This window comes from Nothobranchius furzeri, chromosome 4 (genome assembly GCF_043380555.1).
Source record: "Nothobranchius furzeri strain GRZ-AD chromosome 4, NfurGRZ-RIMD1, whole genome shotgun sequence".
Lineage (NCBI taxonomy): Eukaryota > Metazoa > Chordata > Actinopteri > Cyprinodontiformes > Nothobranchiidae > Nothobranchius > Nothobranchius furzeri.
In genome coordinates, this window is record NC_091744.1 from 4,981,395 (window position 1) to 5,001,804 (window position 20,410).

The following is a 20,410-nucleotide window of genomic DNA, read 5'->3' on the forward strand; positions in this document are numbered from 1 at the left end:
GAAAGGAAGAGACAAAAGGTGGGTGGGTGGGGTGGTGGTGGGGGTGGTGGGGTGGGTGGGAGGGTTCCACAAAAATAAACAATCAATGATGAACAAGAGTCTGCTTCTAGACCTGCAGAAAAGGGACCCACAACAATACAACAGGAGGAAGCTATCACTGGGTCAACTTGATGAAGAAATATAAAATCAACATTGTTTTATTGAACAATCACATGATAATAAATCAAAGTGCATTTAGTGCCAACTACAGCCTTAAGACGTGTTAAACGTGCCTAAGTCCATACTTATGAGAGCACCAGAGTGTGAGGGGCCACAGATCTGCCCCACAAAGATGTGTAGGAGATGGAGGGAGCTCCAAGTCCCAGAGATCCAGGAGCTGCCCCAGAGCAGAGGGACCCCAAGGAGACTGTGACCAGAAAAGCCCCTGCCCCCCTCAAGAGGCGCAGAGGATCACCCCGGTGAGCCACAACCAGCAGCCGGCAGACTCCCAGGAGATATCAGCGGCAAGCCCACAGGCCCGCCCGCAGCCTCCCAACCCCTAGCCGGCCGAGCCCGGGACCCAGCGGAATCCCTCTGAAAAAAATTGTGTCACACTCCTCTGATGCACAGTTAGATTAATCAGTTCCCCTTTGGTCTGTAGCTCTATTTTAATGATTATCACTAAGACAGGGTGCTCACCCAACTTGTTTCAATGCTCTTCGGAAATCTGGTGCAGAAGAACCAGAAGATAAGACCTCTAGGACTCAGAAGACACCTAGCATTCCATCTCCACCTGATGATGGTCAGCTAATCTTCATGTACAACATCCCCATCTGCAGCTTGCCTCTGATCCTGTTACTCTGGTTTCAGGCTAATAAAATACACTCCTGGACTTGGACCAACATCAGCCACCGCTACCCACCCCACTCACACACACCTCATATCAGCGACCCGGCTGCTGTTTCTGCCACCCCCTATAAATAGACAAACCACTTTGTTGTGTTACCACTCCAATACAAACAACGCCAGGAGAAGATCTTTATGTTGCTAACATTATCCACACACACATCATGAATTGGAGTGTTCCTGGTTATGAAGTGTGGACAAAAACTTTGACGTGGGTGTGCACCATGCCTACACATGCCTGCATGACAGATTTAGCAGTGAAACTGAAGGAAAGCGTGCACGCCAAATGTTCAGCAGCCTACATGATCCAGCGGCTTTACTGTAACACGAGGAAAGCTCTTCTGGAGCCCACCGCAGTACCAGTGGTCCGTGTTTCCTCTCATGCCACACAAGTTTGGGTTGTTCGTTTCTTGCAAAAGCTTTTATTAAAGCAGCAAGTTTAATCTGATTGACTTTTAAAATCCTAATTAGTCATTCTTAGAAACTGACAAGTTTCAGGAACAACGTCAAGGTCTTGCAGCTGCAGTATCCCTAAACCACTTGGTTGTGTTTCACCTCCAAGTCAAACTCTTGTGTTGCACATTAGAGATAATAAGCAGCTCTAATCTTCTCTGGTGCTCAGGCTTTCAGCGCTGTTGGAGCTAAGCATGTTTATAGAGCAGGAGTGCGTTTCTCTCTCAGAGGGTGTGAGTGTGTGCCCACACAGCCGTAGTAACGTGGAATTCCCCTAAAACTGCTGCTCAGTTAAGGAATAACCAGTTTCAGGAGCAGCTGGCAAACAGAGAGCACGTTCATTCTGAAAATAAAAGGGGTGGTGAGGGGGTGGGGAGCTGGAAGGTAAGACTAAATATGTTTTTAGGCCAGAGGAGCCAAAACAAAACATTAATATTTAAACGCCAAGTCCAACCAACCTTATAGTTCCTCTTTAGTCAGATTTTGGCAGAGATCAGGCTGTAGTAGTAGACAGAAGAGACACAAGTCATGTCTCTGATTTGTTTCTCTGCTGCTCACAGTCTCTAATCTCAAATTCCAGCAGACAAGCAGAGAAAAGACGAGCGAAAGAGGAAAAGTGGAGAACCCAATCGACTGAAAATGAGAGTCAGGCGACGATCAGAAAACCAGTCGCTCCACTTGTCCGTCCAGATTTTCCAAATAGATGCTCTGTGATCGAGCTGCGAACAGACACCGCCGGTTTCTCCCAGATTCCTGCCGGCTCTGCTCCTCGGTCGTCCCGCTGCTCATCAGAGAGAGAGGTATCAACAGCTGTGACTGTGTTTGTCAGAGGATATGTGTGTGTGAGTGTGTGTGCGCTCTGCAAATGAGGGTTAGTGTTTGTGTGGAAAAGAAGCTAAAGGGACCACGTGATGCTGGCTTAATCCCCCGCCCACAGGCCTAGAGGTGCACAAACAGATCCAGGCAAGACCAATCAGAGCTCCGACTCACTCTAATCAACCCTCCTCCTCCTCTTTGCCCTCTCTCTCTCTCTCTCTCTCTCTCTCTCTCTCTCTCTCTCTCTCTCTCTCTCTCTCTCTCTCTCTCTCTCTCTCTCTCTCTCTCTCTCTCTCTCTCTCTCTCTCTCTCTCTCTCTCTCTCTCTCTCTCTCTCTCTCTCTCTCTCTCTCTCTCTCTCTCTCTCTCTCTCTCTCTCTCTCTCTCTCTCTCTCTCTCTCTCTCTCTCTCTCTCTCTCTCTCTCTCTCTCTCTCTCTCTCTCTCTCCCCCCTCTACCTCTTTTTCCTTTTTGGACGATGTCACAGAAACCATGATCGCCCTCCCTCAATCCCTTCGCGTCCCTCTCTCACACCCTCCCGTGTGACTGTACTAAAGGTCAGTGTTTACGAGCGTAACTGTAGACACACAACCTGCTACAGGAGAAGCAACTGCCCGCCTTTATACTGCTGCGCCTGGCACGCCGACTCCACGTTATCTGGCTGGCTAGTGAACATAAATACTAGATGGGCTCTGATTCGAAAACAGAAACGGCGTGCTTCCATGTCAGAGGTCAAGTTCAGTAACCTGCAAGTGAAGCAATGGGCTGTTTCTCACTAGAGCCTACTCTCTTGTCTTAGCTCAGAGACAAACAACCAATCACACATGCACACACACTTTTAGAGTCTCCAGTTAACCTAAGAGGCATGTTTTAATTCTGTGAGAGGAAACCGTAGTACTCAGAAAAAACGTGCATATGCATTGACAGGACATGCAGAAATGCCGTGTTCGGACCTGCAACCTTCGTGCAGCAGTGCTACCAACCACGCAGACAGCTACAGTAACACTTAAAGTGACAGTGTGTATTTTTTTTTGGCAATAGCAGGCATTAGGATACCTAAATTGTTGCAAACAAGCAGTATTTTTGTGTTGGAGTAAGACCTTACCAACAGATGCCCATTAGGGTCAAAAAGCCCTGGGGAGTGCAAACGTTTGCAACATGACAAGCACATCAGACTCCCTTTCATCACTGGCAACAAGTGAAGAAGTACATGTGTAAAACAACAACATACCGTTTGTTACAAGTCAGTAAATGCATTTTGTCCTCATGGGCTCTCGAAGAAGGAAACATGGCATCTAATATGGCGTCGTCCAGAGACTTAGACTTGCTCCCATGTATTCTAGACCTGATTTTATGGTTATATGTTACAAAGTCGCCAATATTTTTCTACAGCTGGTAGGGCTGGGCGATATGGCAAAAATAGAATATCACGATTTTTCCAATATTTTATCACGATTTCCGTGAATAGCATAACTTCTATTGCATATTAAAGAAGAGAAACATTGAATAAATAAACATTTATTCATATTAGGGATAATCAGCACGGTGCTAACACACTTATATTTTAAACTCACACCAGAGATGATAAAAGCCCTGAGAGAAACGATTACAAAAATCAGTTTTTCTCGTTTTTCAAGTAACTTAACATAAATTAATATCGTAAACATATTTAAAGTGCAAACATGTCAATTGCAAACGTATTGTGCAAACATTAACTTGTTCAAAATACTATGTAGCTCCCAGTTGCTCATGTAGTGGATAGTTAAGCTCAAATACGGCTGTGATGTGCGGCTGCACCAGAGATCGCTTGTGGTAGCAAAAAACTGCACATTCTGAATATTTTCTGCAACTCTCACTTTGCATTCAGCATACCTGCGTGGAATGGCGGTGCTCGAAAAATACTTGCGGCTGGAAAACTCGTAGCGCAGATCCAATTTTTTTTATCATTTTCTTAAATCCCACTCCTACTGTTCGCACGGGACACAAATCTTTAACCAAGTGGTACGTCACTGCATCTGTCACGCTGTTCCATCGTCTGCTGTCTCTGTCGTAGGGAGTGAGTTTTGTGAGTGTTTCTGTTAGCGTTTGCTGCCTGGAAGAAGCACTAGCTGCTGCCGCTGTAGCCGCAGACTTTTTAGCTTTAGCTACCAGCTGGCTCTCATTGTATTGTTTGGGATGCCTTTTTTTCAAGTGATTAAACACGTTTGTGGCGTTGCCATCACTTGCCTTGACGCTCTCCTTGTAAATGACGTTTCGCTGCTCTTTGTCATCTGGTGAAAAACCAAACCAGTTCCATATAACGGACGAGGCGTTCCTCTTCGGAACGAAAACCTCGTTGTCGCTCTCAGCCGTGGCCGAAGCCATGTTTGTTCACACACAGGTGAAAACAAGCGGGGCCCTAATACATTACCGTGACTCACTCTGATTGGTTAAGGATCAAACAAAGGCGTGTCATTCGCCTGGGGTAAGTTCCCTTTTCATTCAGAGGCAGAATTCCAACAGCAGAGCTGTGAATCGTGATAAAAAGGTCTCTCAAAAATGACAGACCGTCAGATGTGTAGATCGTAAAACGGTCTAAAATCGTCATATCGCCCAGCCCTAACAGCTGGGCATCATTTCATTCATTTTCAACAACATTTTAATGGATATTTCTGGAAACTAATGGTAAAAACTACACATTGTCTCTTTAAACCAATAAAACTCAAAAGTTCTTAATGCGTTTTTCTTTCACTTTTTTGTCTCGGTTGCACTTTCACATCCTTTGTTGGCATTAATGAACCTGATAACTGACCTCATGACCTACTAACAACAGGAATGCAGGAAAAGGTCGTAAACAGATTCATTTAACTCATGTAGTGTTAATTATCAGAAACACTGATAAACTACGGCACTGAAATATAGACAAAATGTTAAATCTATAATTGGTAAGAAAGTATTTTCATATTAAAATACATGTTTGGTGTTGGGTTTATGCTGGTAAATGGCCTGCATTTATTTATACCTTCTAGAGCCCTACAACCCCCCAAGGCGCTTCATAACAAAACCAGTAATTCACACATTGGTAGTGATGAGGTACAGTATAGCCACAGCTGCGCAGGTACACTGACAGATGCTAGGCTGCCGTACACTAGATACACACACCGCTACCTCTGACCACCACCAGCAGACGAAGAGGGTGAAGTGTCCGGGGGATGCAAATCTGCAACCCACTGTTATGGGTCGGGCACTTAACTCCTCTGCCACCATAGTCCCACCCCCGTGTGTTTATGCTGCTTCCTTGAGTCTCTAACTTCTGCTCTTAAAGGTGTAGTTGACTGAAGAAACATTTTTTTTAATGTTATTTCTGATTTTAATGGGTCAATAAATTTTTCATGCAGGCTGAACATGAAAATAGTCTCCTACACCTATCCCTATGATAGAAAATAGTAGATGAAGCGCTAGGATTTGAAAATCCTCACAGATCTATGTCACACAGTGAATTGACATTCATGGACTCACCAATCTTGACTCACGACAGGGATGCTTGTTGTTGTTTTAACATTCAGCAAAAAGCAGCGGACGTATTGGCTAATTAAGCTATGCGTTAGCATTAGCAACGTCCCCACGTGGCAGAAGCTCCTTCAGGCTTAGAGATGAAACATCCATGTTGCAAAAAGTGATAGAGTCGTGTTGCTGTTTGCCAATCTGGGGCGAGTTGTTCAAATATCAGGAACTAGGACTCCAAAATCTGCCGTCTGAAGCTCAGCTGTGATGTGGGCCACTTTTATGTCTGAGAAATGGTGCACTGGAGATCCCCCCCCCCCCCCCCCCCCGAGAACAACACACAAGGCATTCGTGTGAGACCCACTGCAAATAAATGACTGATTGACTCCTGGTTTAATTGGATTCTTTTAGTCTACGAGGGGTTAAGTTCTCACTGGTGATCCTGTTCTTTGTTTCTGTATTTTTATTTTCCACCGGTAGGTTTTTTATGAAGCAAAAAACAGTTTTGGGTTCATGAAGTGCATCAAAAGTTTAAACCCTTCACACTGATGCAGACACTATTGGTCTTGTAGAAGACCAGTTAAGCTGTGGGAGAAAAAGCGACAGAGCACTTCGGTTTTAGTTTGTAATAAACTCAACGAGAACGAGGAGAATGAATGACGGGGGGTTGAAATCCAAACTAAACCCAAATCAATCAGTTTTTTTAATTTTGTTTGTTTGTTTGTTTGATTTAAATCAGGCAGCAATTGTCACGGCCCACTAGATATTGAAATCTAGTGCGTGGGAAATGTTTCATTGTGCTGATTAGTGACAGGTCAACGGGCGATCCCGCCGTTCATCACCACCGACCAACACATGTCAGGGTGGTGAGACATCAAAACAGAGACCCAAAGGCAAATGTATGCAAACCATTTCATCAAAGTCAAACCAAAGGACAGATCCTGTTCCTGCTGTTACATAAATGACATCCAACCCAAACTGAAGTTTCAACAAAAATGAAAAACAACAGCTTCAGAGATTCTGATGAAACAGAACTCTCCCCTCCTGTTTCCTGTTGAACCAAAATACGATGATCAGTTGTGTAACCTCTAGTTGTAGATGAGAAGCCTGACTCATGAGTGGGGGAAAAGCTCAGTCAGAGGTAAGTATACCACCAAAGAAAAACAAAGCACTAATTTCCTCTAGTTAAAGCTGGACTCCATCCAGTTCAAATGTCATACGTACACAAGAAAGCAAACAGTTCAAGCTGCCAACAAAACGTCAAGAGGCTGTCAGCCAAACGGTGATTTGTGTTGTTTGATTTCAACACTAGTAGTGGTAACACCTGTCATCTCACACAAACGGTACACAAAGACTCAATTAGAGGTCTGTAATTTCACTTTAGTAAGGTTTAATCCCGTTTAATTGCATCTGCAACCCTGAAATTGCACGTGTCATTGTAAAAGAAGTCTGAGGAACTTAAAACCCAAATAGAAATGTGTTCCAAACTTTATCAGACCTGCTAAATGGTTTTCAAATATTAATACCACTAAACATGTTGGAGTGATTCTGAGATTAAAAGTACATGAAGATAAGCTAAAAACAACATAAATGTGTGATCTGTTAACTGATAAGTCAAGCTATTCCAGGTTTCTGGCTATCTGAGGAAGAATAATGTTATGTGATTCATCAGCTGCCTCTAAGAGGAGGACTAATGTTTCAGCTTTAAGTAACTATCTCCATTCAGGACAAAAACATAAAAAATGTCTTGAAATTCTAATAAAACTCTATTTACGTCAAAAGTTTTCATCTGACTTGTTCCGGTGCATGTCGACCAGATAACCTGACAGCTCGGGTGATAAGGAGTTATTTCAAAGTTATTTTGAAATAAACTGTAACAACTCTGCAACAGACGCGAGTGAGAATCCACCTGGTAATCTGCGATGAAACTGAAAGCGTGCCAAGACAAAAACCCGGTGACATCCCAGATTTTCCTTCTGTTGTCAGCTTAAACGTGCTCCTACAGATGCTGCCGAGTGACTTGAACGCAGCAGGAAACAAAGTGGGGAAAGTTTTGTGTTTGTTCAAGTTATGATTCACTATGATCACTCAAAATCAAGGGCAGAAGTAAATTAGTTAAGAATGATGATCCTAATGCTGAATGACGCTGTCGAGAAATGAGGTTTGGCTCTTCAAGTGAAAAGTCAGTGATCAGCAGGTTTAAACAGGAAGTAGCTGACACAATAAAAGCTTTAATTAAAGTGAATATTGGCAGAAGAGTGACCAAGTCACAAGTCAGATGTCATTAAAATAATGACTCTAGTCGACACCTCTGAATATTGGTTCCAAAAATGATGTTTTGTTAAGGGTTTCAGTGGTATGAATGCATCTGAGCTTTGGTCGTCGAGGACAGGGGTCGCCAACCTTTGTAAAGCTGAGAGCTACTTCAGAGATATTGTGCGATATTTAGGGCTACCAAGTTGTTACAACCCTGACCTTTGAACCAGAATAGATCAGAGTTAAACTAACTTCATGTATAATAAACATATTTTAATTTATTTTAAACAAAATTGTAGTTTTATATCCACATTTAAGTAGCTTTCCGGAGTTTTTCCCCTTTCAGAAATTATATATGATTTTTCAGAAATCTGTGATATAAAGTAAACGATACATTTATTTCTATTTTTTTGCTAAGCACACCCCCTGGCCCACAGAGCTCCGTGCAATAGGAAACTGAGTGCTGGCCAGAGCTAACCAATAGCGTTAGACTACCGCTTCCATGCTTCAAATTTAAGGAATACCTCGGCTGATGCAGAGTTGATGAATTTTTCAAGTGTACAAAATATAAATATATGAAAACAAAACGTGACATGAGAATAATACTTGTAAAACGACATGTTTTAGCTCTTTTTGTAGGCTACAGAAGCACGTTTATAAACAAGAAAAGTGAAGTCGCCATCTTAAAAAAACTTATCGACTGACTGTGTGATATGCTTGTCAGTCACTCAATGGTGCCATTGGATAAGAGAAATACTCCGGACAGAAACTTTAATGCATTTGTGATCAAAAAAGATGGCGACAGAACTTATTGTGCTATTTGGGGAAAAGGTCGGTGGGTAACTTATATGGTTTCTGGGGGCACCAGGTTGGTGACCCCTGGTCTAGGAAAGGCTGACAGAATCATATAAAAGAGTAAATATGAAAGTAAATACTGTAAATACAAAATACTCTAAATAAAAGTATAAAAGGACAGCAACAACATGTAGGAGTACCACAGGGCTCCACGTTGGGGTAAATGGACTTTAGGTAAGGTTCTAGTCTTTGATACATTTTTTAAATGTGTTGATGCATTCAGCCTGTTTGTAAATGCATTTTCAGACATTTGATTTGACAAATAATGTTATTGATGAAAATGTTTAACAGGCCTCTTACCTCGTATAGATAATGCTAACTAGCCCTTAGACATGCTGCTGAAAAGGTTTTTGCTTAGATTATTCACATGTAGAAACATGTTCTCATTATATTATTAACTAATTAACTGATTAAGCAAATAAAAATTACAAACTGTGAAAAGGCTGAAGAATCCCATTTGCTTTACTACAAAATAATGTTCTTATTATTCTAGAAAGAGCTCCTCATAAAGGCCAACGGGTCATTTTTTTAACCAGAAATGTCTCCTTGCATTACAGTTGTTTATGGTTTTCAGTTCACTCACACTTAACTCTTATCGGGACCAAAACATTTTTTTAGAAAGAGGTAATAAAGCCTCTTACACACTGAGACAGTGCAGACCCCCAGTAGACAGTGGCAGTCTGTTGCTGACTGGCATCACATGCATAGATAGATCGTTTGGCTCGAGGGGCTGCAGCTGCTTTACGCCAATAAACTAGAGCTATGATCCTACAGACACTACATGACCAACTCGTAGGAATTGTTTGTGCAGCTGGTTTATTAAATTACATAATAAAAAAGTCTCAAGGGAGGCAGTCTGACATGAAGTCAAGCAGCTAAAGCTGTTTTTATTTCTAATTTAAGATCATTCTCATTCGAAAGAATAACATTTTTATTCAATGGGCATACTGCATTTAATGTTTATGTTAGAGAATAATAGAGACACCACTGATTCTGATCCGAGTAAATGCTGACAAAGCACATCCTGCAGATTGGTTTCAGCAGCCAGGGCGCAAGGAGGATGATGTGCAAAATGTGCAGGACTATTGATTTGGATTAAATGCACAATGAATACATAAAAAAAGACAGAAATTAGACTGGTAATGTTTTAACAATCAGATATGTGTAGGACAGCAAGCCAAATAGACCCTTTTACTACCTACGTCATCAAAAGTTGCGCGCGCAGCCTGGCAACGAGAGTGAAGGCTTCCTCATTCACACTCAATACTAAAACAGCGTTTTAAACCCTTTGTTTTGAAGTTCTGAGCACATAAAAATGTCGGGTTGTTGCGTGTATGGATGCCAGAATCGCTTCTCTTCAAGCAGTGGACTGACACTTTACAGAATTCCGAAGGGAGCACATCCATTTCAACCAAATCGGAGGCGTCTGTGGCTGCAGGCCATCAAAAGGGTTGATGAAAACTGGACTGAAAACACGATCCGAAATGCTCGAGTTTGTGGCGCCCATTTTATATCAGGTAAGGTAACTATGTACTAAGATTACACCAGAAAGCTGGTTAACGTGTGTTCTACTGAGATGTAACTGCAGCCTTTTCTGTTCTTCCCATCCTATCACAAAGCTCAACTTTGAATAAAATTGCTGCTGCGTGGCTGCAGCATGACCCAAGTCTGGAACATCAAAATGACAGAATTAAACAAATGTATATGCTTTATTTCATGCTTCAAATTAACATTTCATTCTAATTCATCTGTATTTTCTCACTGCATATTAGTATAAACTGTATTTCTCTAAAATTAACACGATTGTACTCTGAGCACGCTAAAAAAAGAAACCTATGCTATCACCCTGCCATGCAGGTACAGTTGGCTGTGAAGACGTAGTTCTCTGGTTTGTTTACTATGACCCAAGCCTCGTCCATAGCAGTCTTGTGTCCTTGTCTTTGGCTAGGAAGGACTTCTGCCTTCAAGACACAAAACTCAGAGTCTATGTCGTGATATTTTACTTTCTGTACGTGGCCACAGACAACATAGTTGTATGCATCTAACGACTTGTAGGCCCGTAGCTTCTCACGTGTGTACTTACTGGGCCTCTCCACTAAAAACGTATATATATCGGGCCACTGGATATCTGGCCACGCACCTACATCTTCCACCCATTCCGTAATGCCACAGGGATCCGGAAGTCTGTTGCCATTCGTTAAAGTGAGTTTAATAATATAACATTCAAGATTTGCCGGCGATAACCCCGCAGCGTAGCTTGATAAAGCCTGACACAACGCCATTCTCTGTTGCCAAGCTGCGCGCGCATTCTCGCTGACGTCATATTGTTTACAAACAGTAAAAGGGTCTATAGGTGCTGATTGTAAAAAAGTTAAATTAGAATTACATTTCACATCATTTAGATCAGGTGTGCCTAACCCTGGCCCTCCTAGCTAGCAATGTTCCAACACACCTGTATGGAATCAGTGGTGATTAGCAGTGCTCTGCAGAGCCTCAGTGGCTGTTGAACAGGTGATTCAGCAACTGAATCAGCAGGGTGAGATATAAAACAAGCTGAATAGGGGATCTCGAGGACCAGGGTTGGGCACACCTGATTTAGATCCTAATAATAACATGAGAAAATACATATTTAGAAATAAACAAAAATGAGTTTATGTCTAAATGTTGAAATCTAAATATAAATGTGGAAGATTTCATTTAAATATTTAACTAAAGAGATCATTTGGACAGTAATAAAATAGAAGCAGCTTATCAAAATAAAAGCAGTGTGAAGAGAACATGAACCAGTCCCTTTGATGGTACAACTGAGAGAACCCATTTAATATGCAGGGAGAACTCAGACTAGAAGAAATGATCCAAGTTAAAATGAACAGACACAATCTTGCCATAAAAAGAGGACAGGATCTCTTCAACCAGCTTGTATTTTGGTAGATTTATACAATAAATGTGCACGTTAACAAAACATTTACATTAAAACTGCCATAATTTATGTTTAGATTTCCAGATTCAGCTGAAACTTTATAACATTTATTCATTCCTACTCAGTTTCATCACACTCAGTCCAGTTGTGTTCTACCCGTAACTGGAGGGCAGCTGGTTCATGCCCATTATAAAGTAACTGACAAATCCCGACCTTCTAACCAGAGCCACATTAAGGCAGTAAAACATGCTGAGCTTTGTGCAGGGCTGAAAGAAGACCCTGGATCCTGGAAAGGCCTCCTGCAGTCAACAAGCAGATTCCCTCCCTTCTGCAGAGCAGTCAATATGCCAGTAAGCACTGCAAAAGTGACAGGCACAGAACGAATACAATCCACCCCCTCGCCTCAGTGTTGGGTGTATTACTCAGCATTTTATCGCCAACTCCCCTCTAAACAAATGTGCACGGTCACATGCACCACCCGGGCCTGATTCACAGTTAAATGCTGTCGTTTATCACTGAGTGTTACACACTCAGACTTTTAATGAGTGCCGGTTTATGGAAAACGTTAAAAACTGTTTCTGTAGAGCTACTAGAGTAAAGAACAACTGCCTCCAGGAAAATCGCAAGAGACAACCGTCTGCAAATATTCCACATAAACCACAGAACACACAGCTTCCAAACATTCGATCCACTTAGAGCAAATAAAGGGCTGAAGTCAAGGGAAGCCATCACATCTGTTCATGACCGGCTGATAACAGCGTGTCTCTGAACAATATGCAATTACAGCCCTGAGAGAAACAAAATAACTGTTTTTGTTTTGTTTGACTCATGCAACACATTACAGACGAGGTCAGACTAATTCCAAACGCTGACATTTGTTTGCATGATACTGCGCCATTTCTGCACAACTACTATCAAGTGGAATGATTAATGAGTCATCTGCTCACCGCAACACTATGTTTGAGGTTCCTCGTTGCAGCTGAAGTCATTTGTTTCTTTCCTCTGCTGATATGCCGTGGACAAAAACAGAAGAGCACAGGACAGTACTCTGCAGGACAAACTTCATGCTGTGATGTTTTTAGTGCTCATGCACAGTAATCAGTCACTGTATTCCCATCAAGTGCTAGGCAGTAACCGGACAGTTCAGAGATGCCAACTATTCAGGAACGTACGGAGGCTTCAGCTCATTTTGGGACCTTTTAGCTTTGACCATAGACAACAGATGTGGAGACCCCACACAGGGAGTGAGATAGTTGTTGAAGGGCTTAAGAAAATAAAACTTGCTTAGTTAGGGGTCGTACACTGAAACAATTTGTTTTCACGCGGCTTGTTTTGACTACTTTAGCTTGAAACACCATTTTCCCACATTACAGCGAGGTCAAGTTGTTCCCCTGAGGACAGTTTAAAGCTACACGACAGCCTCCGGCAGGTCCTGGGTAACAACTTTTACTTCTTCTGCAACATTTATTTTAGAAAATCTTGGAAAAACAAAGAACTAACAGAGACAGCCGATTCAAGTAGCTTTAATATATTATTATCCCCATAATAATCTACAATGAAAACACACCTATAATGCTGATATAGTTCATTGCTTATGCAGATCAGAACAGCCTGTGTAGTTTTACACCAGGTGATCCTATAGCCACTAATCCACATTTGAGTGCTAAAGAAGGATTAGAGATCAGGGGCCTCATTTATCAAGCTTGCTTACGCACAAAACGGGGTCGGAAAACTGTGTACGCAACTTTCCACGCAAACTTTGGGATTTATGAAGGAAAACTTGGCGGAAAAATGTGCGCAACTTTAAGTTGACTAAGGACCTGGCTTATGCACATTTTGGACATGGAGAGCACCTGCAGTGCTGCTGCTGAGAAGATAAAATTATGAAATCCTGCAGCATTATCACTTGTACTGCTTCATTTTCACACAGAACAAGACCCCCCACACGCGCACACACACACGTACACACACGCGTACACACACATGCCCGCACACTCAAACACACACACACACAGCCTGAAGCGCAGAATACGGAATGCAGAATATCAGCAGAGGGACAGACTGAGACAGAATGTCATGCGTCTGTGACAGTGTGTGTCCTGTCACTGTGACCGGATTAATCATGTGCCCTGACTACTTGGTCAAGGGAGATCTCCGTTTGGGTGACTGGTTAGAGCACGTGACTTTCACCCAGGAGTCTGGGGATTGAATCCCGATTGGACCATTTTTTTTGTATCCGCCACAGATCTGTCTGAAGAATTCACAACATTGACGGCTTCAGCAACGCTGTGCCACTCCGTGGATTTTCTTTTATTTGTTCATTTGCAAAAGCACTTCCTTTCATTTCTCCACCTCACCCACAAGTACCTCAACTTCTGCTTGCGAAATAGCGCTTCCTTGATCTGCCTTGATCTATGGTCACCTTCGTCATTAGCGGAGCGCTGCAACAGCCGGCTTATGTATATGCAAGAGATCCACAAGCCACTTTGCATTGACTATTTATGGCAGTAAGTGGGCGTGGTGAGGGCGGGATGTTACTAAAATGCAGCTGAGAAACATTCTCGTTAGTCTACGATTTATGAAGATTATGAGATTGCGTGCAGCTGTGCGTACTCCATGTTTGATAGATCACAAACCTACCTGGCGTAAGTACTTTTTTTTTTTTTGCTGAGCTTAAGTATGGTTTTAGTAAGGATTCTACGCAATGTTTAATAAATGAGACCCCAGCTAATGTTTAACGCACTCAGACGGGTCTACATTCCCAAACCAGGGAACAAAACTGTCCCTGTTTGAGGAAAAGGAGCAGAAAGAAGGAATACACACCGATGCATGGATGTACTGAAGCGTGATTAGCCTGATCTGTCTTTACCAGAAAAAACAAGAAAGTGAAAAAGTAAGCAGAGCATCTCTGTGTGTTTTCAAGTGTTTGCTTTCTTTTTTGATGAAGAGCAGCAAGAGGAAGTTTCATCCAGTCCTCAACTTGGTCAAAAGAGCAACTTTGGGTCATGCTTGGTGGTAAGGCTGTTTAGAATTCAGTTAAATTCATTCTAATAAATAAAAATAGTCTACTATCAAGTGTCTAGGGTTAGGCTAGGTTTGTTCTAGATTTAGGCATAAAATATGAAACACAGAAGATTTAACTTTTCTTTTTGTCATGTTTGTGTCTCCTGGTTCTAAAATATGCTAATTCAGTTAACTTACATGTTTTATGTAGTTTTATTTAGAAATATTTTAATATCCTGTAAATCACTGTTAGGTGTGCTACCTGCAGATGGACAGCAAAAGCTCAGGAGTGGTGTAGGATGAGCCCGGCTCCTGGCAGAGAATGCTGCTGTTGTGTCCTTGGGCAAGACACTTAACCCACTATGCCTGCTGGTGGTCAGAGGGACCAGTGGTGCCAGCATATGGCAGCCTCGCTTCTGTCAGTGTGCCCCAAGGCAGCTGTACCTAAATTGTAGCTCTTCACCACCAGGGTGTGAATGTGTGTAGTTATGGGTGGATGACTGATTGGGCTGTAAAGTGCCTTGGGGGGTTCTAGCACTCTCCAAGGCACTATATCAAATACAGGCCATACCATCTACCATCATTCCAGACGTGTTACGAGAACCAAAGATGTATAAAGTAAGAACATTTTTAAACACACATGCAGTTTGTGGATGTGTGTGTCAGCTGATTCATTATCAGTTTTATTTTCTAAAGTTCAATTTGTTAAAAAAGCATTAAGTAAAAGATGCCAACTTTTCCTAGTTTTTTGTCTTAGACCAGAGGTAATGAACCTTAATTTAAATATTCTAAACTGTATCGTTGCACCTTTTTGTGATTTGACTTGTTGTCAATCATTTATGGCATGAAGTGTGTACTTATTCTTCCTGGTTCTGTTTCAGGTGCATTCCAGGGTTTCCCCCAGCGCTTTATAAGCCTGGCGGCCCGCCAGGCTAAGCGTCAAGTCCCACCCCCCTCCCCGACCCTACCGTGTCCGCTGACACGAACGGCGCAACGGAACTAGAGCCCTACATCGGCTGATACTGGTGAGAAACAGCAGCGGAACGTATGCACCCCCCCCCCCCCCGGCTCTCACAGAGGAGCGCTGCAGGACGGAGCCACCCCCCCACCCCCCAACGGCCGAATCGCCAGGCTTAACTCATTTTCTGGGGGGAACCCTGCATTCGTTTGCTATTTGTACTGTTTATCAGAAATGGTCCTGAAGCTGATCTAGACAACACCCACATGCTGTCATCACCTCTGCTATAACAGCCCATCAGACCACCTCTTAATATTTTGCTAAATGCAACAGAAACTATTAGGTCAACAAATAGATATTCTTGTCCTAAATACTGACATTTTTGTTTTTTGCATATCCCTGGTTAAATGCTATTAATTACAGAAATTATGAAATACTTTTTACAAAAGCTGAAGAAATGACGTAAAATCAGCACATCTGACGATCATTTGCAGGATTATAAAATAATAGCAAGTTAAAAGCAACATGAAAGCAAAAGTACAGCTACAGTGAAAGTGCTTTGAAGCTTCACATTTTAATCAAAGCTGCAAGAAGAGTTCCAGCTACTTTCATTTGTTACATGTAGCATAAAAAACCTAACAGAAACCAGAATTTCTGCGCCTCATGCCAACACTGTCAACAAAACATTTGGCACCAGCCAAAGTGTTTAGCAGTGTTGCAAGGCTCAGCATGATCACATTTCAGTGTCATTAATATCTTGCTTCAGCCTTTAGAGGAGAGGTGTTTCCTTAGAGCTTTCTTGTTTTATAAAAGATGAAAAAAGACTTAGGCTGAATACCATTTCCCAGTGTTACCTCTACCCTTAATCCTAATCTCCAGGTTGTAGTGATGAAGTTATTTGACTATGAAATGGAACACTCCTTCCAGAAGGTCACAGATTCCTTTGATGTAAACTAATGCAACTCAACAACAGTTGTCCGCACATGTTTTATTTTTAATAACTCGGTAAATTTGACAATAATACCACATTTTACATCGGAATACACCTAATTAGCCTTTATTGTGGTTGTAGTGATTCTAAAACACCTTTAACTGAGGAACTTTTAAGCATCTTTGTTAGCGTAGCTTGAGTACTTTTGGGACCAGATATACAGACCAGCTAAACCTTCCTCAAAAACAATTGGGACACCTCCAACCACTGGCACAGCTAATGGTGTGATTGGTCTACCACTGTAGACCAATCACAGTGCTCAATCCGTTTGAAACCTCTATAAAGAGCTGTCGTGAATGCTGCTAGGGGCCGCAGAGGTTCCAATAGAGCGTTCTTAGACCAAACTTTGCAAAGCAAGAATTGGGTCTAGTTCACTAAGCTAGTGATCTCAGGCTCAGGGGGAGAGAGTTCCAGAGTATGGGGGCCACAGCAGCAAATGATCTGTCACCTTTGGTCTTTAGCCTGGTGCGCTGCACAACCAGTAGGCTTTGGTCACTGGACCTCAGGTACCTGCTGGGAGTGTATTGTGACAATGATGTTTTACAAATTGACATAGATTAAAGAAAAAAATCATTCAAATGAAGGCAGAATAAATCCTCGTGCACACAGGTACAAACACTGCTGGCTGTGGACGAATCGCCCTGTAATTATTGCTGGTAATAACAGAGAAACAGACACAGCTGAGAGAGTCTCTGTTACCTCAACCACAAAAACAATTCCTACCCAAGTATCTCAGCTGCACACTGCTACCTCATGTCCCGACTCTAAAGTCAGAAACGAACTTGCTGACACGAGCAGGTTCACTGCTGTTAAACACCAACGATATCCTCAGAGCCGAAATACGTGAATTACTGGATGTCATCTCCAAGGTCCTTCTGACATATATGTGAAATAATTTTAGCTCTTGGGATTTCTTTGGCATACTGGCTGTTTATGTTTTGCCAAGTAGAAAAAACAGATCTTCCTCCAAATCATGTGGAGAACTACCGACCTATCTCTCTCCTCCCTTTTCTGTCCAAAATCATCGAAAGAGTGGCTTTCAAGCAGATCACAGAATACCTCTCACAAAACTGTCTGCTTGACCCTTCCTAATCTGGGTTCAAAAAGGGCCACTCCACTGAAACTGCTCTGTTAGCAGTGATGGAATCCTTAAAAGAAGCTAGAGCGACTGCCAAATCCTCAGTGCTTATCCTGCTTGACTTATTGGCTGCATTTGACACTGTCAACCATGGCTTCCTTTTGCCCACACTGTCTAGCATAGGCATCACAGAGAAAGCGCATGCCTGGTTTGAATCGTACCTCACAGGACGATCAATCTTGGCTTGGACAATCCTCTACCGTGCACCATCTTGCCACTGGAGTCCCCCAGGGCTCTGTACTAGGACCTCTTCTCTTTTTCATATACACCACATCACTGGGTGAGATCATTCGATCACATGGCTTCTCCTACCACTGCTATGCAGATGACACCCAGCTCTATCTGTCATTTCCACCGGACGGCCACACTGTCTCTGCACGAATATCAAACTGTCTCTCTGACATATCAAAATGGATGAAATCCCACCATCTCCAACTCAACCTCTCTAAAACTGAACGACTTGTTATCCCAGCAAAACCATCCATACAGCACAATATCTCAATCCAAAATGACTTCCTATCTCTGGCTCCTTCAAAGGCAGCTCGAAATCTTGGTGATGTGTTGGGGTTATTAGGTAGCGAGTAATTAGTAAGTTTTAACTTACTTTTGGATTCTTCAATAAATTCTGTAAATATGGGAATATTTACCGATGTATTAATTAATTAAGATACTCTTTAGGTATCCCGGGGCATCATCCCCTTCAACCGGGGAAAAATTGAATCCAAAACTCTTATCAGTCTTTCTTGAAGTTCGTAGAATCCTAGGAGCAGAGACTTCGCATCGACACAACAAATCTACTGGAGGCAAAAATCTGAATTTTATAACATTTAATTAAACAATTTGTCAAATGAATAAACAATGAAATAAATGAATAATAACCATGTGATATAATTGAAGATGGATGTGTTTGTGTGGGATGGAGGATGTATGAATGGGGTCCGTTGTTCTCACAAAGGAGTGGTGTGTGTGTGCGTGTGTATGGATTCAAAATGGAGTCTTGAATACAAGATGGCTGACCCCTTTGTCTGGCTAAAGTGTGGGTGGCAACTTGCACTTTAACTTCCAAAGCACTTAGAATCAGAAGTAACTTAACCTTAAAATCACTCAAAACATTTCAAAATGGTCATGAAACAACACAAAAGATTAATCCTGAATTAATATCTGATAAGTTTGTCAGCTTGGCCACAGCTAACAGACACAACCCAGATATTTAAACAATGATCAATAAGCAGTTTATTCTTTATCAAAAATGACCCGACGGACGTATTTGGGAACGAAAAGAGAAACTCGTCTGGTAATTTGAAGCAATAGCGCGGTTTTATTGCTTATTCTACACTATAAAGGAAACGGGAGAAGGAAGAAGGAGAGAGAAGATGAGTCTTCTGATCACCAGAACAGCGAGGCGTCCCCCATTGTTTGATTTGACGGTTCTCCGTGGTTCGGCGTCGTCCGTCGGTTTGACGGAGCAGTTGCTTTCCTCCGCAGTTCTGTGTCCTCAAACATCAGCTGGAGGTGAGCAGAAACGAGCAAATCTGCTGGGTTTCTTACTTCCCAGCGTTCTCCGGTTTGATGGCTTTCCTGCGGATCCATGAGCTCCACTTGAGCACTTAGACCTCCCGCGTGCTCAAGTCAGTCGGAGCGTGCAACGAGCGTGTCCTTACTGCCAGTGATCCTGGGTAAAAGAACGGAGTTTCTTTGTCTTTGTTAATAATTTATAGCTGTCTGAACTCGCGGGAAAGCCTTCCATGAGCTCCCGCACATGCGCAGAACGTGTTTCTGGTATTAGGCGGTGACATCATCACAATGCTTCCGTGTGCAAAGCATCATGGGAAATGAAGTTTCTTGGCGCTGATGTGATTATTTGCTTTCAGAGCAATTTAGCACAGTCTTTGGAGAAAATTACTGCAGCAATTTCTCACGAGGGCATACCCTCAACATTCCCCCTTTTGGTTTCGGGGATCGCGCCCAAAGCTCGATCGTCGGAAGCACAGATGGGTTTGTCCCTCATGACGTAGGTCGACTTGGTTGTCGGTCGACTTGATTGTCGGAAGCACAGATGGGTTTGTCCCTTAGGACGTTGGTCTCCTTGGATGCCTTTGGTCTTTGTCTTGGATCCTGGTCAGGCACAAAACAAAAGAGGATAGGAAACGGGATAGTCCCCAACGCGCAAAACGAGAAGAAGCCACCCACGCAGGTGCTACGCAATGATGATGTCGTCCATGCGAGAGGTAGTAGTGTAGAAGGAGGAAGGTCGGTGGGCGGTTAACTCCACGAGGGGACCCAAGGGCATCCGTGAGGGATAAAGGGGCATCTCACCGCCGGCCATACAGTTCAGTTTATGGAGTACGCGGTGATGTATGAGGTCCATAGTTCGCAAACGCGCATTGACCTATAAGGTCCCAAGATTCGTGATTGATGAACACCTGACCTTTAAAGATCATGTTGCCTCTGTTGCTCGTTCATGCCGCTTAGAGCTGTATAACGTACGAAAGATCAGACCATACCTAACACAACATGCCACCCAGCTCCTGGTGCAATCTACTGTCATCTCCCACCTCGATTACTGCAATGCCGTTCTAACTGGTCTTCCAGGCTGTTCTGTGAGACCTCTTCAAATGGTCCAGAACGCACAGGCGCATCTGGTCTTCAATCAG

General features: G+C 42.8%; 1 protein-coding gene across 11 annotated transcripts in view; it reads right to left on the reverse strand.

The window, feature by feature from the left end:
* Positions 1-20,410, reverse strand: part of add3a (adducin 3 (gamma) a) — a 162,745-nt gene that overhangs the window by 64,786 nt on the left and 77,549 nt on the right. The window contains exon 3 of one of the 11 annotated variants that reach the window (XM_070550014.1): positions 10,592-10,707. The exons of 6 other annotated variants lie outside the window; for them this stretch is intronic. The gene's annotated coding sequence lies outside the window, so the exon portion shown is untranslated. Of the gene's footprint in view, positions 1-1,796; positions 2,351-10,591; positions 10,708-20,410 lie in introns of those variants that run through there. 4 more of the 11 variants (XM_070550018.1, XM_054743588.2, XM_070550019.1 and 1 more) reach the window with 4 other exon arrangements.